General features: G+C 41.0%; 1 protein-coding gene across 2 annotated transcripts in view; it reads right to left on the minus strand.

Moving 5' to 3' along the window:
- The window catches only part of Rnf144b (ring finger protein 144B), a 236,769-nt gene that overhangs the window by 173,856 nt on the left and 36,330 nt on the right, over positions 1-26,583 (minus strand). Inside the window, exon 2 of one of the 2 annotated variants that reach the window (XM_045136409.1) lies at positions 22,438-22,592. The exons of the other annotated variant lie outside the window; for it this stretch is intronic. The gene's annotated coding sequence lies outside the window, so the exon portion shown is untranslated. The remainder of the gene's footprint in view (positions 1-22,437; positions 22,593-26,583) is intronic. 2 annotated transcript variants of the gene reach the window in all.

Consider the following 26,583-nt stretch of genomic DNA (forward strand, 5'->3'; position numbering starts at 1 on the left):
GTTTTCAGGGTGGCACAACACTTCATGATTTGAGTTAAAGGAAATTTCTAGATGTGACATCTATATACACAAGTAAATTGAAGTCTACTACAGTATGAGTCAAAATAGAGAATTTCTAGCTAGGCATGGAGGCGCACACCCTTTAGCCAGGCATGGAGGTGCACACCCTAAATCCCAGCACTTGGGAGGCAGAGGTAGGAGGATCTCCATGAGTTCCAGGCCACCCTGAGAATACAGAGTGAATTCCAGGTCAGCCTGGGCTAGAGTGAAACCTTACTTCAAAAAAGCCAAAATAAAAAATTCTGATTAGAGCTGGAGAGATGGCTTAGCAGTTAAGCGCTTGCCTGTGAAGCCTAAGGACTCCGGTTCGAGGCTCGGTTCCCCAGGTCCCACGTTAGCCAGATGCACAAGGGGGTGCATGCGTCTGGAGTTCGTTTGCAGAGGCTGGAAGCCCTGGCGCGCCCATTCTCTCTCTCTCCCTCTATCTGTCTTTCTCTCTGTGTCTGTCGCTTTCAAATTAAAAAAAATAAAAAAAAATCTCCTTAAAAAAAATAATTCTGATTAGAAGACAACTAACTAATCCATAAGTAAAACCTCATTACTTTACTAAGAAATGGGCCCAGGAAGATGAAAAGGTTTGCCCAAAGTCACAGAGCTGGGGATAGAACCACAGGCATCAGACCAGACGTCCACTCAAACAACATTTTCCTCCTAGAAACTTGTGAACTTACCTTAATAATGAAGCCGACTTATTAACACAATCAGGAAAAAATGGGTTCTCTGTGTACCTAACTTACAAAAAGACAGTGTCAATTATTTTAACTGGCTGTATTAAACATACACAAACACAACAAAAACCTCAATTAGTAAGGCCTGATTACCTCTGCCTTTATCTAACCTTCAGGCACTTCTGAACCGAAAACAAGCATCCAAAGTAACACAAAAACAGAATTACAACCTACATCCAGCATGGGAGGCAGGAGAGAGACAATACATTATACTCCTGCTTTGAATTTGTCCATTGCTAAATAGTAAAAATGACTTGGTTAATAAGCTTCTATAAACAAGGCTGAAACACATCACTCTGCATTTCAAAGCACGATTCTTATAGTCTAAAGCGCCCTCTAGCGTTCCTATGAAAAATGTCTTCTATAATGACATTCCTCTAATTCGGGTCTCCCTTTGCTCTTTCTGACTAAGGTCTACTGTCCTGTCTTCTGTCTGGTTGAACATAATTAAAATTATTATTAATTTAAATGGTTCGCCCATTCTTTCTTTCTCTCTTTCTTTCTCTCTCATAAATAAAATATATCCAAAAGAAAAAAACTAACATTTGTTTACTAGAACTCCATTTTATATTATCAGTTTCTCTCTCTCTCTCTTTTTTTTTTTTTTTTTTGTTTTGGTTTTTCAAGGTAGGGGCTCACTCTAGCTCAGGCTACCCTATAATTCACTATGTAGTCTCAGGCTGGCCTCAAACTCAAGGTGATCCTCCTACCTCTGCCTCCCAAGTGCTGGGATTAAAGGCGTGCGCCACCACACTCAGCTTATATTTTCAGTTTCTACCATGGTTTTGTCTAGAATTGCATAACAAATGAGCAGAGCGAAGATGTTGTTTTAGCACATGGATAAGACTGGAAGAGGAATAAGAATGGCATGCCTATTCTCCCAATCCTTCAGAAACACACATTGTGGAAGTGGTATATCTCCTTTTTAAGGACCACAAGGCACTTGCTTACAAAAGACAGATAGAAAGAGGGGAGGAAGTAAGGAAGGGAAAGAGGGAAAAATGGAGGGAAAACAGAAAAAAGCCCTTATATGTGGGATTCCAACGACAATTCTAATGTCCAAGGGCAGCTCTGAGAGTGGAGAAGTGTCTCACAGCTGCTACCAACCATCCTTTAGATTTATAAAAAAAGGTGTACCATTTTTTCCCTGGTTTGACCCTACAAGATGTCCAGGATGGCCAAGGTACAGCTAGGGGGCTGGGAAAGTCAGCAGGAAATGCAAGAAAGTGTGAGTTAGGGATGTGTGAGATACTCATGGGGAAAAGGCTGAGAGAGCTTCCTTCAAAAGTGGAGATACAAGTCTAGATGCCTGGTATATTTCAGATCTGGAATGTAACCAAAAGGGCCATGTGTTAAAGGTATAGTGGCTATCCTGGAGTACAGCTGGCAGATTGTAGAGCCTTTAGTAGATGAGGCCTGGTGGAAGGAAGCTAGATCACTGTGCCTTTGAAGGGGATATTAAGACCCCAGCCCATCCTCCCTCTGTCACTGCTTCCTGCCCAACATGAAGTGAATAGTTTCCTCTACCAAACACCTCAACAGGAGGTCCTGCCCTAGTACAGACCCAAAGATAAAAAGGCTAAGCCACCATGTACTGAAATTTCTGAGAACATGACTCAAAACAAGCTTTAGCCATGTACATCAGTCTCAGGTATTCATTATAATAATGGGGAGCTTACTAAAACAGTACCCTTACCATAAAGACTCAGCCCTTTCCTCTGTGATATATGCATCAGACTTATGTCATTGTTTGGTGAGTGTGGCGGGGGGGTGGGTAATGCTTCTGTGTATGTGTGTTCACATGTGTTGTAGTTACCTTCATGTTGCTGAGACAAAACAGCTAACCAAAAGCAGCTACTGGGAGGAAACAGCTAATTTTGGCTTGCAGTCTGAAGGGGAAGCTTCATGATGGCAGGAAAAGAATGGTAAAGTTGAGGCTGGATATCACTTCTGCCATAGCATGTAGAAAACAGAAAAAGAGTAAGCTAATCTTTTGCAAGGGGGAGATAGCTGGAACAACCCCAAGCCCAACTCCAGCAACACACCTTCTCCCGCAAGGCTCCACCTCCCAAATCGCCACTAGCTGGGGACGAAGTATTCAAAACACATGATTTATGGGGGACATTTGATTCAAACAGCACAGCACATGTTGAGCATATGAGGAGGCCAGTGTTTAACATCACACTTCCTTGATTATTCTCCACTTTCTTTATAGAGGCAGGGTCTCTTATTTGAACTTAGAGCTCAACAATTCAGCTAGTCTGGCTTGTCAGCTTGCCCCAGGAATTCCATGTCTGTTTCCCAAGCTCTGGGATCACAGGTAGGCCACCTGGCTTTTACATGTGCTAGGAATCCAAACTCAGGTCCTCACACTTGAGAAGCAAGCACTTTACTCGTTGAGACTCAATGCCAGCCCCCTGGTGATGATTTTTCATTCAGCAATAAATTGTTCAATAGCAATGATCTGAAAAGTAAAAGTGTATGCATGCTTAGAAAAGTAATAAATGCTGAATTTCTAATGCATAAAGTTGATGTTGAATGGGAACCTGAATAAAATGCCATCATTTGCCACCCTTCCCAGCCCTACAGCCCCAGGAGAGCAGACAAGTGTTATCAGTAACCAAGTGAAAACTCAAAAGCACAAGTCTGCTGCAGAAACATTATAACTCACATCCAAAACTTTATCACTATTTTGAGACCCTGTCCTTGTAGTTTATGACTGATCACAAATGGACTTTTTTTTTTTTTTTTTTTGGTTTTTTGAGGTAGGGTCTCACTCTGGTCCAGGCTGACCTGCAATTCACTATGTAGTCTCAGGATGGCCTTGAACTCACGGTGATCCTCCTACCTCTGCCTCCCAAGTGCTGGGATTAAAGGCGTGCACTACCACACCTGGCTACAAGTGGACTTTAAATAACAGACATAAGTTAGCTTTGCTAGTTTTTAATTTCTAGATTTTGTGCATATGCACAAAAAGTTAGCTCATGCCTATAATCCCAGACATGGAGGGGCTGAGGTAAGAGGATCAGTGTGAGTTCAAGGCCACCTGAGTATACAGAGTAAGTTCCAGGTCAGTCTGTGCTAGAATGAGATCCCACAGCAAAAAAAAAAAAAAAAAGAAGAAGAAGAAAAGAACCAAAACAAAACAAAATGTAAAGTAAAAGCTACAGTATGTTGATACTAAGAGTAGAAATTGTTTTAACTTTTTATGGACAACCTCCATACATATTGTGGTAGTTTGAATGGGTGGCCCCCCAAATAATCAGGATTTTATTAAATTTTGTAATTTAGATCTGCAACCACTGGCCTGGAGGAGGTGTCGCTGCATGGATTCTAGGATCCAGCCCTAAGGTGTAGTTGTGGATTTGGAATTCCAGTCTAAAGATGCAGACTACAGGAGCTCTGCCTGGAGTTCCTGAAATGTGCTTGCTTTTTGGCTGGTGGCCCATCTCTCTCTCTGCTTGGACCTGTGAAAGCTGGCCATTATGGAACTTCCCCTTTATCTTCAATAAATCCCTTCCTTGGGGGGGTGGAAAGATTGTCAGAGCCACATATAGAGTCATTATGCACAGAGATCTTGCCTCTTACCCATAACAGATGGCTAAGCTCACAATGTATGACCCATATTCCCCAACAAGAAGGGTCCCTGCAGAGGGGGAGGACAGGAAGGAGGCTAATGATGGTACCAACATGATTGCATACACACTGCGTACATAACTAATAATAATTTTTTAAAAATCCCTTTGTCTGTAACTGTGCCTAATTTGGAAGTTCATCTTAGCAACCTAAAGCTGTCTTATACATAATTGGTACCAAGAAATGGGCTAAGATGAACCTGACCATGTGGATTTTTGTCTTTTGGAACTTTTGTTTCAGAGGAACAGGAATGGACTTGATACTTTCAACTGAAGATGCCTTCTGGAGCAGTAAGCCAAGTATTATGGACTATTATCATGAGAGTTTGAAAATGCTAAATGCAGAAAGAATTGAACTTGGAGACTTGGCTTATGAACTTTCTAAGGGGAAGGAAAGATGGCAGAAAACTTTATTGGAACTGTGCTACTGGCATAAGGGCTGGCTATGTTCTGCTGCCCATGCCCAGAGAGTTTGATCAAGGTTAAAAATGTAATGGACTCAGGCTGGAGAGATGGTGCAGCAGTTAAGCACTTTCCTGTGAAGCCTAAGGACCCTGGTTCAAGGCTCTATTCCCCAGGACCCACGTTAGCCAGATGCACAAGGAGGTGCATGCATCAGTTCATTTGCAGTGGCTGGAGGCCATGGCGCACCCATTCTTTCTATCTATCTGCCTCTTTCTCTCTCTGTTGCTCTCAAATAAATAAATAAAAATAAACAAAAAAAATTTAAAAATGTAATAGACTGATGTGCTTGACTAAATATACTGGACTGAGTGATTTAAGATTTAAGTTGGGGGCTGGAGAGGTGGCTTAGCGGTTAAGCGCTTGCCTGTGAAGCCTAAGGACCCTGGTTCGAGGCTCGGTTCCCCAGGTCCCACGTTAGCCAGATGCACAAGGAGGCGCACGTGTCTGGAGTTCGTTTGCAGAGGCTGGAAGCCCTGGCGCGCCCATTCTCTCTCTCTCCCTCTATCTGTCTTTCTCTCTGTGTCTGTTGCTCTCAAATAAATAAATAAATAAAAACTTAAAAAAAAAAAAAAGATTTAAGTTGGAAAAACTCAAGCAAGTTAAAATTACTGGCACTGAGACTTGTTTTAGGTTACTGAAGCTGCTATTGTCAAACGCATTAGCAATCTTAAGGAAGGTGGCCCAACTGCTTTACATTGGCCAGGGGTGATGTCCACCCTGTGCTCATGCCATCATTTTTCCCAGCCATCTTGGAGCTTTCCCTTGAGTCTATAAGCCAAAATGATCCCTTTTCTCCGAAAGCTGCTCTTAGTCAGGTGATTTCTGCCAGCAGTGTGAACCTGACTGCAACAGTAAAGTTGGTACCAAGAGTGGCATCATTACTACTAGACACCTCACTGTGTATCTTTGGCCTTTGGGGGCTGATTTTCAAGAGGAATGTGGAAGGATTTGAAACCATGGCCTAAGAGACACCTTGCAGTGCTGTAAGTACAGCTTGATGGACTATTCCGGTCAGAGTTGAAAGACCTGAATGCAGTAAGAGCTATGGACTGTGAGGTTTGGCTTATGAGGGTGAGAAAGAGCTTTGCCTAGACTGGGCTAGAAGCAGCTTGTATGAGAGGCTTGCTGTTATGCCCATGTCCTGAGAAGTTGTGCAGGATTGCATTGTGTAAAAATGAACTGGTGTGAGCAGAGGGATATAACACAGAAAAAAAAATTGGGGTGAACTGCCCATTCAGCTGCAATTAAGAGATTGTAACCTTTGAGATTGACCTGCATTAAGGCAACAGGAAGAATGTAGACTCTTTGGAAGAAGCCTGAATGCTCAAAGAGTGTCCTGTTCTTCAAAGTCTTCTTTATTCTCCACCTGGATTAACAAATTGTCACCCTATGTGGTATTATGGAGTATAAGAAATGCAGAAAAGAAAGGGTCATTAAATTTGCAACATGGTCTTGTGTTTTGGAAATGGCCATGGGCAGTGTGAAGCAGGTTTGCTGGTTGCCTGTATGGATACCCAATGGAGTCATGAGGATGAACCATGGGTTTCAGTGGAGACCGAGTGGAGATGCCAGGACCACAAGATGACTGCCAAGGAAAGCTGCCTGCCTCAGATGAAGTTTTCCAGGACTGTGAGTAGCCTAGCTGGAGGGGTAGAATTGGCACTCCACAAACTTGTTACTGGTTAGAATTATTGGTCTTGAAAATTTGTCACTGCCTAGAGTTGTTGGATTTGGAGCTACAGAATTTGATGTTTGTGCTGTCTAAATCTTATGTTGGTTGAATATTTCTTTGCTATGCCCAATGCCATCTCTTATAGTGTATTTACTCTGTGCCACTATGGGTTCTGGATGGATTTTTTGGTGTAATGGCTCAGTTAAAAGATCTTGGGCTATGGGAATGTTTGAACATCATTGGGATTGATAAAAATTATGAGGACTCTTCAAGTCAGACTGAATATATTGCATTTTACATCATGGATGGTTATCAGTTTATGGAGGCCAGGGGCAGAATGTGGTGGTTTTATTCAGGTGTCCCACTTAAACTTAGGTGTTCTGAATGCTAGGTTCCCAGCTGATGGAGTTTTGGGAATTAATGCCTTCTGGAGGCAGTGTATTGTTGGGTGTAGGCTTATGGGTGTTATAGCCAGTTTCCCCATGCCAGTATTTGGCACACTCTCCTGTTCCTGTTATCCACCTTTTGTGGGCCAGAGGGTAATATCCACCCTCTGCTTGTGCCATCATTTTCCCCTGCCATCATGGAACTTCCAGTGGAGCCTGTAAGCCAAAATAAATCTCTCTGTCCCACAAGCTGCTCTTGGTCAGGTGATTTCTGCCAACAATGTGAACCTGACTGAAATACGAAGTAAACTTCAAATTTTAGCAATAAAGCTATGTTGAACTTAAAGAAACTCAACCTTAGCCAGGCATGGTGATACACCATTTAATCTCAGTAGTGAAAGCAGAGATAAGAGGATCTCTGTGAGTACAAGGCCAGAGTAAAACTACAGAATGATTTCCAGATCAGCCTGGGCTAGAGAGAGAACCTATCTCAAAAAAAGAAAAGAGAGAGAGAGAAAGAAGAGAAGAGATGAGAAGAGAAGAAAAGGAAGAAAGGAAAGAAGTTTGACCCTCAACCTTTTAATTCCAGATTTCTCGCTGTGCTATCCCACTTGGTATTAATAAAGCAACTTGTGTCCTCCTAGTGGTACCAAACTTTTTCACAAACAAGTCCTTAAGATTTGGGGTACATTGTATTCAATGTTAATTAGTAATCTTAAGGAATTTAAGGAGCATGAAAAAAATCTGTTTTTCAAGTTTTGGATAATTGTGGCTTCTGAAATCAAAATTTGCAAGGAGGAGTACATTGAGACATCCCAACAATAGCAAGGAAGATGTGAATAACTTGAGTGATAAGCACTCAAGTTCTGTCCACGATTAAACATGGAAATTCCACAGTAGCTCTTTAGAATACGCCCAGTGAAGAAGAGAGACTTTCTTGTTATCTACTACAGTGAAACAAACTAAGAACACCCAGGGTGCTGAAGCAACTCAGTCTGGGGGAAAGAAAAGAATCAGAAATAAAGATATTGATCTGGTGAATTTTATCATACAGAACTATTTGTCAAAGAGAGGAGGTACTATAAAAAATTAAATCAGGATATCTCAGGCAAGTATCTATATATTTTTATACGCAAAATAGAACTGGGCTGAAGAGATGGCTCAGCAGTTAAAGGCACTTGCATTTTTGCTGACTGAAAAACAGAACTGAGAATATCCTGCTTTGATCAGAATTTATTTTGATCAGATAACTCAGTCCTTATGGAGATATTACATTTATGGCTTATAGAGTAGAATCAATTTCAATTTTACTTACATAAATATTTTATTTATATAGAAAGAGTCTAGGTATTTTGAAAGATTAAAAGTAAGTATTTAAAATGTATCCTTCAGAAAATGAGCTCATAGAGACAGATATAAGCAAACTTCTGACTAAGCAAGTTACTATATGACCAAAGTTATAACTCTATGCATGTGGTTCTTATGGGTCATATAAGATAATCTGAGGGGTTGGATTTTACATTAATGGACATTTGCTATTTTTATTTTTGAAGAAATAATTTCATTTTCAAAAGTTTTCAAATGGAACTATTTCTTAGGCTCAAGTGTATATTAAAATGAATTCATCCATCAAAACATAAGTTAGAGGTAATGGGGATGCTGCTCAGTTGGTAGAGTGCTTGCTTAACAGGAACAAAGCCTTGGCCTTGAGACCTAGCACTGCATAAACTAAGTATGGTGGTGCATGTCTGTAATCCAAGCACTAGGCAAGAAGAGGGAGGTAGGAAGATCAAAAGTTCAAGATCATCCTTATCTACAAAGCAAGTTCAAGGACAGCTGAGAAACATGACACCCTATCTCAAAATAACACTAATGTAATAATTTTAGAAATTGTATTAAAATATATAAATTTTATATAAATATATAAAAATACATAAGAGGACTTGGGGGCTTTGAAATGTTAGTAATTGAACCCAGGGCCTCTCCCAAGATTAGCTCTATCACTGAGTTATACTTCCAGCCATCATAGTTATCATTTCTGAAGTGAACTGGGTTGAGAAATACATTACCCTAATAACAGCTACATATACAATGAGCTTACTGATAATGGATCAAGAACAAGGTATCTTTTTTTTTCCAGATAAGTACATGGTTAGGGACTGGCCCACAGAAATATGGATGCCACGTTATCTACTCTGGTAGGACTAGAATCAGCATCTGACCAAGTCTAACCCAAGATGGCTGAAGGGAACAACTCCTCAGCATCAACTCAACTTTTCATGCTCAGCACCTGTAGGCAGACCCCTTCCTGAGTCAGCCTCCTGGGCCCACCAACCAATCAGGTTCGTTTCTACACACCTGAGCCTGGTGATCAAGCTCATTCTAACTGGATACCTGGTTCGTATACATGGACCTGAGCCCCGTATGCTAACCCCTTCCTCAGAGGTTTCTTTCCCAGAGAGAGCTTTCCCTATGTGAGGGAGATTGTGGTATTCTTCCTTTTCCCTTCCCTGCCAGTTTGGAAAGGGGAAGAATTTCTTTTGGCTTGGACATTTTCCTGCTTTGTTTTCCCTCTTATCTTAACTCTCCCTAAATCTCGCAATTTACCTATCTCTTGAGTCTGCACTCTCAATATTTTGCTAACATGGACAAAAACTCAAGACTTGAGAGCTGCTGGCATGAGAGTTCTAATCCTGCAGAGCTCTCATCATGTTGGCAACCATGAAGGGACTTTATGAGCCGAAATAAGTGGTGATTTTCAGCTATAATCATATGCATGCTCATTTAGGCTCAGGGCAGTGAGAGTGTGGGTTGCCCTGGAGGCTAATTCATACAGACATCCTGCAGTAGGCCTCTAACAATTGAAATGCTAATCCAACCCCGCACCCTAAATATTTGAGCCAGTTGGGAGGAAAATAAAACTGTTTGATAATACAGCTTGGTGGGTTGGATGGACCCTATATTAAATTCATCTTAAGAAAAAAAAATTATTTTTAAGATGCTATACTATTATTGCCCCTGTGATCTATGCAGTTCTTTTCTAAGTTGTTAGGGTTTGATCTTTCTTTCCATGGGCACTAAGCTTGGAAGGAGCAAGCCATCTCCTTCATGTAGTGACACATGACACTTGTTTTTATGTACTCCTCTGGCTGCCTCTACCTATAGCCATCCAATTCAAACCTGTGTAGTCTAGCCACGTTGGCCAGATAAGACAAACCTTGAGGCTAAGCATCATCCATGGTCAGCCTGGGCTAGAGTGAGACTCTACCTTGAAAAAAGAAAATTCTCCCTAGGGCTAGAGAGATTGATTGGTGGTTAAGGTGCTTGCCTGCAAAGCAAAAGGACCTCGGTTCAGTTTCCCAGGACCCATGTAAGCCAGATGCACAAGGTGGCACATGCGTCATCTGGAACTTGCAATGGCTAGAGGCCCTGGCATACCCATTCTTTCTCTCTCTTTCTCTTTCTCTTTCTCTCTCTCCCTCTCCCTCTTTCTCTCTAACTTTCTCAAATAAACAAATAAATTTTTAAAAAAGAAAATTCTCCCTAAATTAAGAATGCTTATCCCATTTAAATTATGCTGACTTCACTCTCCACTGGAGAATCTGTTCTTCTTTTTCAGAAGGTAGCAAGACCAGAGGAGATAAATTACCCACCCCTTGCACTTCAGCCAATGCACAACTGAAACCATGGAGGAATAAGGAGATGAGCATGAGTGTTGCTTCCATACTGAACCTGATAATCAGAACCACAGTGCTGGAGACAGACCCTGAGGATACCCAATACCTACCAAGACAAAGATCCAGAGGCTCCTAAGAGCTCATCACTGATGCACACTTATAATTCACACACCATAGCTCAGGGAATTTTGTGGAAGAGGGGCCATAAAGATTGTAAGAGCCACAGGTTGAGACATCATATCCAGAGGCATTACCTCCCTGCAAAAATAACTGACTGCTGCTCCCACAGTGCATAAATTACAACCCCATGGGGAATACTTGCAACCCCACTAGGAGTGTCCCCAATAGAATAGGGACAGGGATGAGAAAGAAGAGGGTACCAACACATGATGTATCTATACGAAACGAGTTGTTAATAATAATAGTAATAAATTTCACAAAGAAGTGTCTGATAAAGAATGTTTCTGTTGATAGTCTTCTATACTGAGATAGAATGGTTAAATGGTAAACTGGAAAGGATATTTTAAATACTATAGATACTAAGTTGTTTACAAAATGGTATGTTTGATAAAGGAAGATATTTTATAGTTATTACATAGACTATAAGGTAAAAGCATGTACAAAAGTCACATATATATATATATGTATATATATATATATATATATATATATATATATATATATATATATGGTACATATGACTTTCTACATATATTTATAGATATGAGAAATATGAGAAAAAAGAAAAAACATCAAACAGTGACAGGACTTTTAAATGAATCCAAAACTTTAAAAGCCAAAGCAGTCTAGATTGAATTTATTTCTAGAAAATGATTTCCAGGTTAGACACACAGGTAAGACCTTGTCACCTTGCTATGTCAGCAAGTTATAGGCACAGATGAACTCAAAGTCTGATTTGTTATCATTTCTAGACAGTTATTCCATGTAGTGGCACAGACCTAAAGATAAACAAAGGAGCCGGGCGTGGTGGCGCACGCCTTTAATCCCAGCACTCGGGAGGCAGAGGTAGGAGGATCGCCATGAGTTCAAGGCCACCCTGAGACTACATAGTTAATTCCAGGTCAGCCTGGACCAGAGTGAGACCCTACCTCGAAAAACCAAAAAAAAAAAAAAAGATAAACAAAGGAAGTCTCATAGCAGGGTAGAAAATTGGCAAGGTATCAGTATCCTGAATAGTCTGATTTCATTTTTTCTTCCCTTGGTCTCTGACAATGACCAGAAATATTTCAGTGCACCCAGCCCTGTGGGATGCCTTGGAAAGAGCAGAGATTAGGAATGATGGAGGAAATTCCTCACCTCCCCTCCTCTTTTAAAAAGCAGGTGTTGGACTGAAGAGATGGCTTAGTGGTTAAGGCATTTGCCTTCAAAGCCAAAGGACACAGGTTCAACTTCCCAGGACCCAGATGAACAAGAGGGTGCATTCATCTGCAGTTTGTTTGCAATGGCTGGAGGGCCTGATGTGCCTATTCTCTATCTGCCTCTTTCTTTTTCCTCTGTCTCTTTTTCTTTCTCTCTCAAATAAATAAATGAAAAAAAATTAATATTTAAAAAAATAAAATAAAAAGTAGGTGCCAAGCTCACATACATGCCAGACCCACAGTGCAGGTCACAAACCCACTGAGAAATTGAGATTCATTTGATCCACAAAGCCTAAAGAAAGTTTTGAACTTATCTCAGCTCCATTGCTTCAATGATTTACAAATTACAAGAGACTAACCATTTGCCACCTCTCCAGGTTCTCTAGAAAAACAAATACTTTTATGTTCAAGAATGAAGTTACAAGGTTAACATGTTAAGATGCTTGATTCTTTGTTCTACCACTATCATAAAATTGCTCTTACTAATGTAAAGTACATTAACAGACTATCAAATGCTATTTAAAGATGTTAAAAGATGGTTATGAGTTGAGAATCAAGCACTCCCTTTTCTCAGACCCAAGCCAATTTATATTCATTCATATGTTCCCTGATACTTCCTTATCTCGAAACAGACTGACCCTCTGATTCAAGGGCAAGAAAAAAAGGAGAGGAAGCAGCTCAATGTAATATACTTAAAAGACACAGGTCACTGAAGTTCCATTATTGCTTGCTAAAATCTAATTCCTAGATTTTATTAGATAGAAGAATAAAATGAGTATAAGCCTTTTAAAGTACAAAAGACAACTACCAGGCTTGCTGTGGTAGTTTGAATTATATCTCCTAATAGAGTCAGGTATTTATTTAAAAAAAAGAAGAAAAGAAAGAAAAAGCTTATCTTTAGTCATAAGACTAGAGGAGCTGTCACTGGGGGCAGATCTGATTTCTAGCCTAAAGGTGTGTAGAGTGCTTGAGCTCTGCCTGGGATTCTCTGACGTTTGTCGCCCAAATGTGTTTGCTTTTGCTGGTGGTGCTTTTTCTCTCTCTACTTGGATTTGTGAAAGAGGGCCAGCCTCGTTTACCATTATGAAACTTCCCCTGGATATGTAAGCTTAAAATAAATCTCTTTTTCCCATAAACTGTGTCTAGTTTGGAGGTTCATCCCAGCGGCATGGAGCTGACAACTGCTTAGGACTTATACCAGGCTAAAATGGGTACTCCTAATTTGTTGGTTACAAAATGTCATATCATACAGGTTTGTGTCACCAAGCATCATGATGTCAATGTTCAAACTTCAGCTCATGGGTTTACTTTGCTCATAAAACTGGCTTTAACAATTGTAGTCAAGTTACCTATGTTACTCTACCTGGCAAGCTTTAAACTACTGGGAAACCTGTCTTAAGATCCAGGTTTATTTATTAGATGCTTATTTTTCCTTTATAAGACTATGTTAAGCCAAGCATGTGATTCACACCTTTAGTTCTAACTTGGAAGAAGTAAGAGGATTGCCATGAGTTCAAGGCCACCCTGAGACTACATAATGAGTTGCAATTTGGCCTGGGCTAGAATAAGACCCTGCCTCGAAAAAAAGAGAGAGAGAGAGAGAGATAGGAGGATCACCTTGAGTTCGAGGCCACCCTGAGAGCTACCCTGAGACTACATAGTGGATTCTAGGACAGCCTGGACTAAAGCGAGATCCTACCTCAAAAACCCAAATAAGACTATGTTAGTTAATTTTGTGCCTTATTCATACTAAGTCTGACAAATGGTCATTACTGGGTATATCACTTAGGTTTTGTAAAAGAAATAATCTGGTTTCAGCCATTGTGACTTTTTTTCTTAAAGGAGAAAATAAGATTCCATGTATTTTCTCTTTCAAAGTAGCAATGACCAGGTTCTGCATTTACTTTCATTAAGCTCTGTGTGTGTGTGTGTGTGTGTGTGTGTGTGTGTGTGTGTGTGATTGTCTTAGTTCTGATACTTCAAGCTCATTGCTTAAAAGTAAATTAACTCTCAACATACCTCCTGAACTAGGACTCAGCCTTACACTCAAACAATGGTCTTCATCTTAGATAAATGACCTTGAGCTCTACTGTTTCTTAAATCCAAAGATTAAGTTGTCTCTCTTCCAGCCTTCTGTGAATAATTGGTTCCTACAAAGGTATAGATATTAATCAAAGATGTTTTCAAACACAGATGCCAGGATTCTGCTTTACTTGCCTTTTTTCTGATAATTTCTACATGCCTTCTAGACCTTTATCATAACAATTGATTTAGATTCATTGGTAAGAAAATTGTTTCCAGGGCTATTAACATGTTCTGCCTGTATTTACAGCTGTTAGATGTTTCAAAAGATAAAACATACCTGCCTTCTATGTTCTAGATATGGCTTACAATTTCACCAAGCAACTAAATCCAAATGTTAGACAGAATGACTTTAAGCTTTTATATCATTCTTTTACTAGATGATCAGATGTGCTCTGTATCCACACTTTTCTTTAAGACTGGTGTAACTGTTCTACTGACTGCTTAAAACCATAGGTACAAGCCAAAAACAACTAGGGACACCAGAGTTCCAAGAACATCCAATATTTTGGTTCCTGCTTCCAGGTCAAAAAAGTCACAAGACATGATGAGATACTCCTAGAATGTCCCATAAACCACCTGTCTTCTTGGTCAGGGAGGACATGAAGACCTAGAAATTGGACAAATCAGTGTACAGACTGCAGGAGGGGAGTCACAACAGAAGAATGCTTTCAAGGGAAACCACATCATAATCACAGCCTTGACTTATCACTTATCCTAGCAGATGACACAATGCTGAGAAAGCCATAGAGTTCCTCCCTGGTTCCTAAGTGTCATTCCTAAAAAGCCACAACTCGCCTTCAAAAACACAATATATAGTTAAATTGTTGGCTTCCTACATGGCCTTAAACACCCAGCAAGACAGTACAACAAAAGGAAATATTATAATATAAACAAAGAATCAGGCTAACAAGCTTCCATGATGATAAATGTGGATGTTCACTTCTCTTGGTCATACACTTAAGGCTCACAATGCTAAGGTCTTACATTGATTTATGCCTCCTTATAACAGAACAAGATCCTCTACTGTCTTGATAACAACCATAATGTTCTTAACCATTTATCTTTATGTTACCCCAGGTTCAAAAGAACAAACCAGGGCTAGAGAAATGGCTTAGCAGTTAAGGGGTTTTCCTGCAAAGCAAAGGGCCCAGGTTTGACTCCCCAGGACCCACATAAGCCAGATACACAAGGGGCGCACTTATCTAGAGTTCATTTGCAGTGGCTGGAGGCCCTGGCACGCCCATTCATTCCCTCCCCCCACCTTTCTCTCTACCTACCTATTTCTGTATATCTCTCTCAAATAAAAAAAAAAAAAAAAAAGAACAAACCAAAGAAAAGACTTACACACAGTTGACAATGAAACATAATCTTTAGATAATGATTTTAGGTCTTAGATAAACTTTCTCCTGGGGAGCTCTAACTGTCATGTTCTACTACCCTACTCAACTTAAACAAGTTACAGCAGCTATCACCTCATTTCCCTAATAGCAGTTAGAATTTCCTCTCAGGAGTGGGAAATAATATGGATTAGGAGAAAGATAGCTTTTTCCTCATAGATAGTGAGCTACAGTCTGGCCCACAGAAACACAGATGCCACATTGCCTGCCCTGGCAGAACTAGAACCTGTGTCTGGTCCCATCTCATCCAAGATGGCTAAAGGGAAAAACTCCTTAGCATCAGCTTCCTGTTTCTTTCTCAACTTTTCCAAGGCTTAAAACTTGTATACTTGTCCTTCCTGAATCAGCCTACTAACCAATCAGGTGCCGTCTTATATATTTGAGCCTGGTGATGAGGCTCATTCTAACTGGATGCCTGGTTCATATAAACAGACCTTAGCCACATTGTAAGCTCCTTCCCCAGAGGCTTCTTTCCAAAAGACAAACCTTTCTCTATGTGAGGGATGTTTTCATGATAGGGGACAATTTCTTTTGGCTTGGGCATTTTCCTGTTTTGCTTTCCCTCTAACTTAATTCTCCCCAAAAATATATATCTCATAATTTACCCTGAGTCTGTGTTCTTAATTCTTTGCTACATGGATAAGAACCCAAAACTTGAGAGCTAATAGTTCTAGTCCACAGAGTTCTCTCCCACATCACTAGCCCACCACAAAAGAAGTATTTCTAGTTCATGATCATGAATTTGATTCCATTATGACTCATTAGCCATGTTGCCAAGCTGTGTGCTTGCAGAAGGCCAGTCTACAGCTACAAACCCCATCAATTAACTGATTGCTGGAAGAATCACAGTTATTCCCGTGTTTTTCAAGGTCCATATGACTTTCATATGAGTACTCTCCACTTCTTAAAAAAAAAAGTTTTTGTTTTTGTTTTTTTTTCCCTGCAGACAACATCTTACTTTCATACAGACTGGCCTAGAACTCACTCTGTAACCCAGGCTGGCTGGCTTTGAACTCACTGTAATCACTCAGCCTCCTCAGTACTAAGATAAAGTGAGTCAACCACTATATCTAGCTTTTATATTCATTTAAATAGTAATATAGATTTAAGGAACAAGCTGTAATGTATAGCACTTAAATTAACATGTTAAATGGTATTTGACTTCAGACCAAAATGTGACTAAAATCACAAATTCTTTCTGAAGCTTATAACATAGAAGATAACAGGAAAAACAATGATAGAAGTATAAACTCAGTCCTAAATTTAGTATTTAGTACTCATATATTATATTAAGTAACACTGTAGAGACAAAGGACTGTTAAAATATATCATGGTATACCTAGGTACTCATTTTTCTGATACTTTCATTGTATTTTAATTATCTCAATCAATCATTTTATATATACATATATATGAGTTTTCCCTTTGAAAAGAAAAATAGCAATACACATATTTATCTGCCAGTTATCAAATTGTTTTACCTGAGAGTGAAAATACATAACGTACCTGTTAAATAATAGATTAAGCCAAGAATTTTTTTCCTAATCTACTTAAGTAAATTAAAATAGTCTGAAGGAAAGAGGCTTGTAGACTAGGAAGCTCCTATAGCAAGGATTTTGTTTAAACTAACATCATGATTTGGTTGCCAGTATGGGCTGGAAGGCTGCTCAGTAGTTAAGTGCTTGCATTCAATGCCTTATGACCCGAGTTATATTCCCTAGTACCCATGTAAAGCCAGATGTACAAAGTGGCACATGCATGGTCCATTTTCAGTGGCTGGAGGCCCTGGTACACCCATTCTCTCTGTCTTTCTTCTATCTCTCTCTTCTTGCAAATAAATAAATAACATTTTTTAAAGCTTATTAGGGAATGCAAGGTTTTCTTATGGGGAGCAGTAAAGGGAAGACTTCCAGTTAGGTAGTGTCCCGACATCAGTGGGGATAATTTCAGCAGGAAATTCAGGAGACAGAGACCTTGTTCCAAAGAATCAGATCTGTGGTAATTATACCCGAGCCCCATAAGCCAGTGACTGAGGGTTTGGAGAGTTGATGCTAATTCTCAGCATTTCTAGGTACTATCCATTGGAGTATGAAGCACAGTAAAATGATGAGGCTTTACGGGAACTGAGCAGTGTGAGAATAAGTCTGAGGGTCTAAGCGAGCATTAAATGAGTCATAGAAGTTAATGCGATATGCTGGTCCTAGAACTGGCTTTAACAGAGGAAATTCTTTTAGCTGTAGAGAAGGTCACCTGGTGTCCAGGAACCATTGTCCCAGGCTACACAGGAACCATTGCCCCAAACCATGCAAATAGGCCTATTATTAAGAACTATTAAGCCAGACCTAAGAGTCATGTCTGGCCTCTTAGCCACACAGGACAACAGCCTGCTATGTACACAAAGTAAAGTTTGGCAAATGTGACTAGAACTTCAAGGATATACCACAGCAATTGTGGAGAAATGTTACCAGTCCAAAGCCAAAATAATTTGGGACTATATTAGCCTTTTAAAACAGCCATCTTATTATCTTTTTCTACCTATTACTTGACCTCCACGCCTGGCTATGAGTCAGACTGTTATTTGTTTCAGCAGCTACAGTTCCAAATGGCTTCGGAAACACCTGTTGCTACTTGGGATTCTGAGACTGCCTCCCAGGATATCTTTACTTCCAGAGCCACCTCTTGGGGTGAGTTTCAATCCATGCTTCTACTACAGGCCTACCAGGCCACACATCTGTTTTGACTCCCACAATCAGAACCATGACTTGAACCAGATCCTGTAACATCCCTACCCTGGTTTTCTATATAATGACAGAGTTGGGAATGTTAGAACCAGAATGACCCCACTTTTGGACACTTACTACATTTCATTGTAACTATTTTCCAAAAGTGGCCCAGCCATCCCTCTCAATTATCCAGATCACCCATCCCCATTATCAGTTTCCTGTAGTAGCCCAAACTCTGAGGCAAGATGAACTACTCTGCAACCAAGGAATTCTCATGACCCCCACAGCCCCATATCCCCTACAAGCCCTAAAGCTCTCCCACCATAGCTCTGTCTTGGGGAACCTCTATGTCCCAAGGCTTCTTGATAGCCCTTCTCTGCTATTTTCTCCTTTTACGTATGACCAAAGATGATAAACTGTCACTACAGCCCCTCCTCCCAAACTGGGAGGAGTAGATTAAGGTTTCTTTCCTATGATGGAGGGGTGTTTAATGTTACACAGCCAGAGCTGGCCAAGGACTGCTGGCCCTGCCTCAAGCCCAGACCTTACTATGTGGGTCTGATTTATCAGACATCAAATCAATTCTGTAAAAATAATTTACCTCAACACTCCCTAGCCCCTGCACTCACAACAAATCAGCCCTAATAATCTGCCTCTCACCTCCTGTCCTTTTGACAGGGCCAACATTAAAAGAAAAGCCATACCAGAATGTCCCACATTCAAATAGACACCATACCAGATCCAACTCAAATGAGACTCCCTCCTGATTCAGACCGTAGAGAGACAAGACCACCGCCAACCAACTTTGCCCCATTGGTCAGCAGGAAGCAGCCTAGAGACTCAATGACCCTCTTCCTTTGACCTGTCCTCAGGGTTTAGATTATTAGGGTAAATAAGTTTGGGGTCCCTATAAACATTAGATGAGTCACAAAAGTTACTGGGATATGCTGGCCCTGGAAGAAGCCAAACCACAGCCTGATAAGGTCACCTGCTGCACAGGAACCACTGTCCCAGGCTACACAGAAACCATTGCCCCAAACCATGCAAACAGGCCTATTATTAAGAACTAGCCAAGCCAGGCCTATAAGTCAACAAAAGAAATAGCTCTGTTCCAATTGTATTTTTTCCCTTTCTTCCCTCATTCTCCCCTGCCTGGCCCTTCCCTTTAAATATCCAGCTCAGCTACAGCTGAGCACAGAAGCCTCAAACTCATGAAAGGGGCTCACTGTCCTTCACTGTGCACTGACTTGCTCTCCAATAAAGAATAGCCTGCTGTTGAGGTCATACGTTCTCTCTCTTTATTTCCATGTCACCCTAGTTGGTCTTAGCCTAGACTGGTCCAACAGGCAGGGCATGGAGAGTGTCTGCTACATCCTTTCAATCCTAAAATATATTCCCATAGCATATAATTACACAAATACTAAATGCATGCCTCCACCACACACTGAAACGAACAACCATCAAAGTCTACCAGTGGTGAGGTTTTAAACAGTGATAGCTACAAAAAATAGTACTAATTTTAAATATCCTTTCCCAAACAATGAAAAACTCCTAGACTAGCTGGGTGTGGTGTCACATGCCTTTAATCCCAGCACTCGGGAGGCAGAGGTAGGAAGATGGGTATGAGTTCAAGACCAGCATGAGACTACAATAGTGAATTCCAGGTCAGCCTGGGCTAGAGCGAGACTATACCTCAAATTTCCCTCCAAAAAATCTCTTAGAATATAAAATAATTTATCATTGTTATGTAAAAATAGTTAAATATGGGGCTGGAGAGATGACTTAGTGGTTAAGGCACTTGCCTGCAAAGCCAGATTCTGTTTCGACTCTCCAGGACCCACGTAAGCCAGATGCACAAGGGGGCGCATGCATCTCGAGTTCATTTGCAGTGGCTAGAGGCCCTGGAATGCCTATTCTCTCTTTCTCCCTCTCTCTCTAATAAATAAATAAAATATTTTTTAAATAATTGAATGGGCTGGGTAAGGAAGTGCCTGACTGGTGTGCTCAGGGGCTAAATGCTGGAGAACACTGGGGAGAACCCAGACACCTCAATACATAAAAAAAAGCTGGGCTGGAAAGATGGCTTAGCGGTTAAGCACCTGCCTGTGAAGCCTAAGGACCCCGGTTCGATGCTCGATTCTCCAGGACCCACATTAGCCAGATGCACCAGGGGGCGCATGCGTCTGGAGTTCGTTTGCAGTGGCTGGAAGCCCTGGCGCGCCCATTCTCTATCTGTCTCTGCCCCTCTCTCTCTGTCACCCTCAAATAAATAAATTAAAAAAGAACAAAAAATGTTTAAAAAAAAATCTGACTGGGCTGGAGAGATTGCTTAGTGGTTAAGGTACTTGCCTATGAAGCCTAAGGACTCATGTTCAAATTTCAAGGTTCCATGTAACCAGATGCAGTGACACAAGCATGCAATGCCACACATGCGCAAAAGAGGGTGCACACATTTGGAGTTCATATACAGCAGACTAAAGGTCCTGGTGTATCCATATCCATTTTTTCCCTTTCTCTCTTTCTCTCTTTCTCTCTCCCTCTCCCTCTCCCTCTCCCTCTCCCTCTCCTTCTCTCTCTCCCTCTTTCTCTCTCAAAATAAAAGTAAAAATAAATAGGTGGAAAATGGAATACAAAAGGAATGGGATGATCCCTCTGTGTAATGTACCCTGGCCTCCCTGCATCTCTCTGTTTCTAAATATCTTTGTGATTATATAGCATAGAACGTTTCTTGCCTCAGTTCTGCCTATGTGACCTATGTAACCTTATGACTTCTTGTAATAACTCCTCCTTGTTTAGCAGTACATAATTTTGTGGATTAACTCATGATCCTGTTTTTACTACAAACATCATGTCATTATTTCCAATAAAAGCTGACACTCTGAACAGAATAGGACTGCATCTTGAGAGCCCAAACTCTGGGGTGCAGACCTGATGCACCAGCTTCCTTCTTTTTCTTTCTTTTTACCCAATAAAACTTTGCCTCACATTCCGTGAGTCAATGGTCTTACAGTGTGACACCAGATCCCATAAAAATAGCCACCTATCTATCACCTCCTCCTCATCTGCCAGAACCCAGAAGTCATTGCAGAAGCAGTGACTAGAGTACTGCTTTCACAGCTAGCCTGAAGACAGACATTGTGGTCACTCAGATCTCATCAAAACAAAGATCCAGAGGCTAAAGAGAAAGCACCACTAAATCAGATCTCTATCTTGCCAAACACACTCAGGGAACATAGCAAAAGAAGAAGCCTCACAGTAGATGGGAATAGCCTGAGGCAACATGTGTCCTACCCTTAACCCCCTAAAGGGACTGAGGCTGCTTAGTCTCCTCAGTGAATACCAATAACCCCACCAAGGAACACCCTCAGCAGAATTGGGGTGGGGAGTAGAGATATAAGAGTACATTCATTTTATTTTATTTTATTTCAGTTTTTGAGATAAGCCCAACAGACTGGCCTTGAGAGAGAAAGTGAAGGAGAATTGGTGCTCCAGGGCCTCCAGCCACTACAATCAAAATCCAGATGCATATACCCCCTTGTGCGCATATGCAAACTTGCGCACTTGTATCACTGTGTGTCTGGCTTACACAGGACCTGGCAATTCAAATATGAGTCCTTAGGCTTTGCAGGCTTTGCTAGGCCATCTCTCTAGTCCCATACATTTTATTTTTAAAAAATCAATTTATAAAAGAATAAAAGGAAGACTTCATTTCTATTAGGATTTGGGCTAAAAATTATTTTGAGAAAGTCCACAAAATTGGCCCTATTAACCTGTAACAAGTATTCCTAAGCTTTATCTGATCACCAACAATGTAGAATACAATTCTGCTGTGTATTTCAGCCTTTCAAGAAAGTCATGAATTTGCCCATTGCTACCTGAATAACTTGAATGTTTTCCCTTTTAACAGAAAAACTGAAGTTGCTTTTTTTTTATTTTTTTTAATTTAGATTTTTCTTAGTTGGCTAGGTAGTAATTTGCAGGACATGCATCATTGCAGTATTCATAAATATATATACACATATGGAAGTATACATGCATAGCACATGCACATATATATCTACTGATACTACTTGAATGTCCAAAGCACTGAGGGATCTGCCCCCCAGGTTCTAGCAGGTGAGCATTCTGAGAGCTGCTCAAAGGAATGAAGCTTTCTCTAGATATAACATGCCAAGTTTACAATCTGGGGAAGAATTTCTCACCTGGTTTTCACCTCTGCATATCACTCACCAATTTTACTGCTACCCCTTCTCCTCAGAGCGGAAAAAGAAATGATAAGCACTCTCACATCCTGGGTGGATCTTTGAAAGTCTTAGAAATAGCACATGCAGCTGTTAGCTTCTCCAAATACACAGTCCAGGGATTTAAATGCCCAGTCTGCAATGCTGTCAGTGAAAGACAAGAATAACAGTTACTTTTTATACCAGAGATGAATGTGGGACAGCCTGTAAGGTCAACTTAACCCAAAGGCGGGAAGGTGTCAACGGGAAACAAACCTTCCTGGAAGGAAGTACAGACTCCACTAGTCCAAGGCTTTTTGAGGGCTAAACCACTTGGTTTTGTTAAGCTTTGGAAAGAAAATCGCTTTTCAAAGTGAAGAATCCGGGACTAGAGAGATTGTTCAGTGGTTAAGGCACTTCCCTGCGAAGCTTAAGGACCCAAATTTGATTCCCCAGGACCCACATAAGCCAGATGCACAAGGTAACGGCAGCATCTGGAGTTCCTTTACAGGTGCTGGAGGCCCTGGCATGCTCATACTCTCTTTCTTCCTCTCTCTCTCTCTCTCTCCCTCTCTCATTCATAAATAAATAAAATATTGAAAAGAAACTAAAGAATCTGATTTTAAAACTCTTCAATGAATGCAGTTTCATGCTATGAGCTTTGTGAAAGTGTAATGAAAGAAAAAAACTAAGATCCAGACATGTTTCAAGATGGAAAGGTGCTTGCAGGTCACAATCTAGGCACCATCCAGCATTTGTCTTTGGCATAAACTTTGCCTGTTTATATGTTTTCCACTGTCACTGAAAAATCCCAGCACAGAATAAATGTTAATGGATGCTAAGTAATGGGTGTGAGGAGCTCTGGTGTGGCGCTGCACAGCAGTGACTGTGGATGACTATTCTGTACTGTTTGCCTCATACAGCTAAAGAAAGCATGTTGGTGTGTAAGATGGCAGGTGATTGAGGATACAGACATGTTTAACCTGATTTAAACACTATACAGCATATACAGTTATTAAGCCATCACATGATACACCATTGTCATACACAATTTTTATAATCTTATGTGTTAGTTAAAAAAAAATAAAACAGACAGCAGCATATGAGGCATGAAAAGAGAAAAGAATTAATGGGGACAGAAGTGAACAACAGAAAGGAGCATGGAGATGAAGGGATTGCATCTGAACTGAACCTGGACATTTTTCTCATCATGTCCTAAGTACCATACTTACATAGTATTTACATAGAATATTATTAGATATTATTAAAAACAAAAAAATGTTAGTTCTTCATTTCTCTTGGTTATGAAATTTTAGTGATCTTCATTTTCTTCCTTATACACTTATGTATTTCTCACTTTTGGCATAGATATGGTGTGGGGGGGGCATATTTGTGTTTGTGAGAACAGGCACACACATGCCACAGCGCATGTATGAAGGTCAGAGAATAACTGTGAATGGCAGTCGTCACCTTCCACTGTGTGTGAGGCAGAGTCTCTCATTATTCACAACTGAATTCTCCAGGACATCTGACCCCCAGGCTTCTGGGAGATTCTCTACCTCCATCTTGCTGTAGGAGATTACAGATACTGATTATAGTGTCTGACTTTGTTACACAGGTGCTGGGGATACAAGCTCAGGTACTGGTCTTACACAGCAAATATTTTATCCAGAGTCATCTCCCCACCCAAACTTACCCCTTTTAAGCTGTACTGACTTTGAATGAATGACTAAATGAAAAAATGAAAGATATGAGAACAGAGAACATGGAAAAATCTGCTCGTTCATCCATTCCTTGAGCAGTCATTGTACACGAGTATAATAATCAGAGTGTGGAAGTGGTTAGGAAAATGAGTTGACAGAACTATGGGAAGGTTGGCCACAGAAGGTCAGCCTCTAGAAATAGTTAAGCTAAGCTGGCAAAAATCTAAGCTAGCCCCATGAAGAATGGAAGAGGGGCAGCATGTGCCCTTAGCACACACATCTTGGTGGCTTCAAGCTCCCAGGGTGGCCAGATTTCAAAGGTGTGGAGTGTGACAGAGATGTAAGGGAGTTGGAGACATGAACAAAGGCCAAATCCTTCAAGGACTGGAAAGTGAATAAGGTATTTGTAGAAGATTCAATGCATGGAAAGCCAATAATGAGTTTCACAGGAGAGAGAGAAGTCACTTGCTGCCCAGTGGATTCAAGAGCAAGATAACGTAAGCAGGTCCACTTTGTCTTCATTACGCTTGTCACCTGTCTTTCCTCCTCCTGTGACTGTCACCTCTGACCTTGCTGATCTCTATGACCCCTTGTGCTCTAGATTCTGGCAACCTTGCACCCAGCTAAAGAAAACACTCTAACAACCCTTGATCACTCAGTCCCCAAATAACCCTGCAACCTTCACCCTGTGAATCAACCAAAAGTAATGCCCTCACTTTCAAGGGTTCTGCTACATAGACCCGCCCCATTTACTCTTTGTCCTAAAGCTCCTATAATCACTGCTCTGGGAGGAACAGTCCCCAACACCCCCACCCCCCTGCCCCACTAACACCATCTCCTTCGTCCCTTGGCTTGCCTCCTAGTTTACAGCAGTGCACCTTTTATGTTCCTGGTGCTAGGTGTCAAAATATTTTCTTTGATAATGATTTTAATTCATGGAATTATAAAATGCCTCATATTATAAAAGGGATATTTGGTCCAACCTGCCTGTTTTCTTTTAATTCTTTCTGAAAAAAGTTATTTATTTGCATATGTATGGTATCGTGTCACTGTATCTTGTCACTGTAAATGAAGATCTGGCTTTACATGGGTAGCTAGAGAATTAACACAGGCCTGTGAGCTTTGTAAGAAAGTACCTTTAGGGCTGGAGAGATGGCTTAGCGGTTAAGCGCTTGTCTGTGAAGCCTAAGGACCCCGGTTCGAGGCTCGGTTTCCCAGGTCCCATGTTAGCCAGATGCACAAGGGGGCGCATGCATCTGGAGTTCGTTTGCAGTGGCTGGAAGCCCTGGCGCGCCCATTCTCTCTCTCTCCCCCTCCATCTGTCTTTCTCTCTATGTCTGTCGCTCTCAAATAAAAAAAAAAAAATGAACAAAAAAAAATTTTTTTAAAAGAAAGTACCTTTAACCACTTAGTCATCTCCCCAACACCCAATCCATAGGTTTTTATGGTGAGGGAAGAGACCTGGAATGGTTAGAAGACTTCTTCAGGATTTCAGCCAATTTCAGGATGGCTATAGTTGGATGCATCTCCCAAAACCCAAGGGCCACAGGCCTAGTCTCCAGTGTAATGCTATCAGGAAGTTGTGGAACCTTTAAGAGGTAAGCCCTAGTGGGTGGTCTCTGGTCATTGGAGGAATGTCCTGAAAGTCCACTTTAGGGAGTCTGGCTATCTCCCCATTCTCTTTACTTACTGGTCAGGAGGTGGGAAGCTCTGCTTTACCACATGTGCCTGCCATGGTGTGTGGCCTCACCACATGCCCAAAAGCAACAGAGCCAACTGGTCAGAAACTGAAACCACCAAAGCTGTGAACCAAAACAAACCCTGTTGTATATAAGTTGATTATCATAAGTGTTTTGTTACAAATGAAAAAAATCTAACACAAAGACTAAACGCAGTTTCAGTCTTTCTATTCAAAAGTTCCTTGACTGATCTTTTAGCAATTTTTTTTTTAATTTATTTGAGAGCGACAGACACAGAGAGAAAGACAAACAGAGGGAGGGAGAGAGAATGGGCGCACCAGGGCTTCCAGCCTCTGCAAACAAACTCCAGACGCATGCGCCCCCTTGTGCATCTGGCTAACTGGGACCTGGGGAACCGAGCCTCGAACCGGGGTCCTTAGGCTTCACAGGCAAGTGCTTAACCGCTAAGCCATCTCTCCAGCCCCTTTTAGAAATTTTTAAGACATCTGGTAGAGTTAAGGTGCAGTAAATGTTATAAAACACTTTTCTATACATGCCATCTCATAGAATCATAACCTCCAAGTAACAGATACAAACTGAAGCTAAGAAACATGGAAGGCTAAGAGAATGGCTAAGACAGGACCTAGACTCAAACCCTGCAGCTCCAAGTCCTGTGGGAACTATGGACAAGGTTAAAGGTTCCCTTTCTGGTCATTACTAGCTATTGGTTAATTAGCATGTGTGTGAAATAGTTTTCCACTTCTGAAGTTTTTT

The sequence above is a fragment of the Jaculus jaculus genome, chromosome 17 (assembly GCF_020740685.1).
Source record: "Jaculus jaculus isolate mJacJac1 chromosome 17, mJacJac1.mat.Y.cur, whole genome shotgun sequence".
In the NCBI taxonomy this organism is placed as follows: Eukaryota; Metazoa; Chordata; class Mammalia; order Rodentia; family Dipodidae; genus Jaculus; species Jaculus jaculus.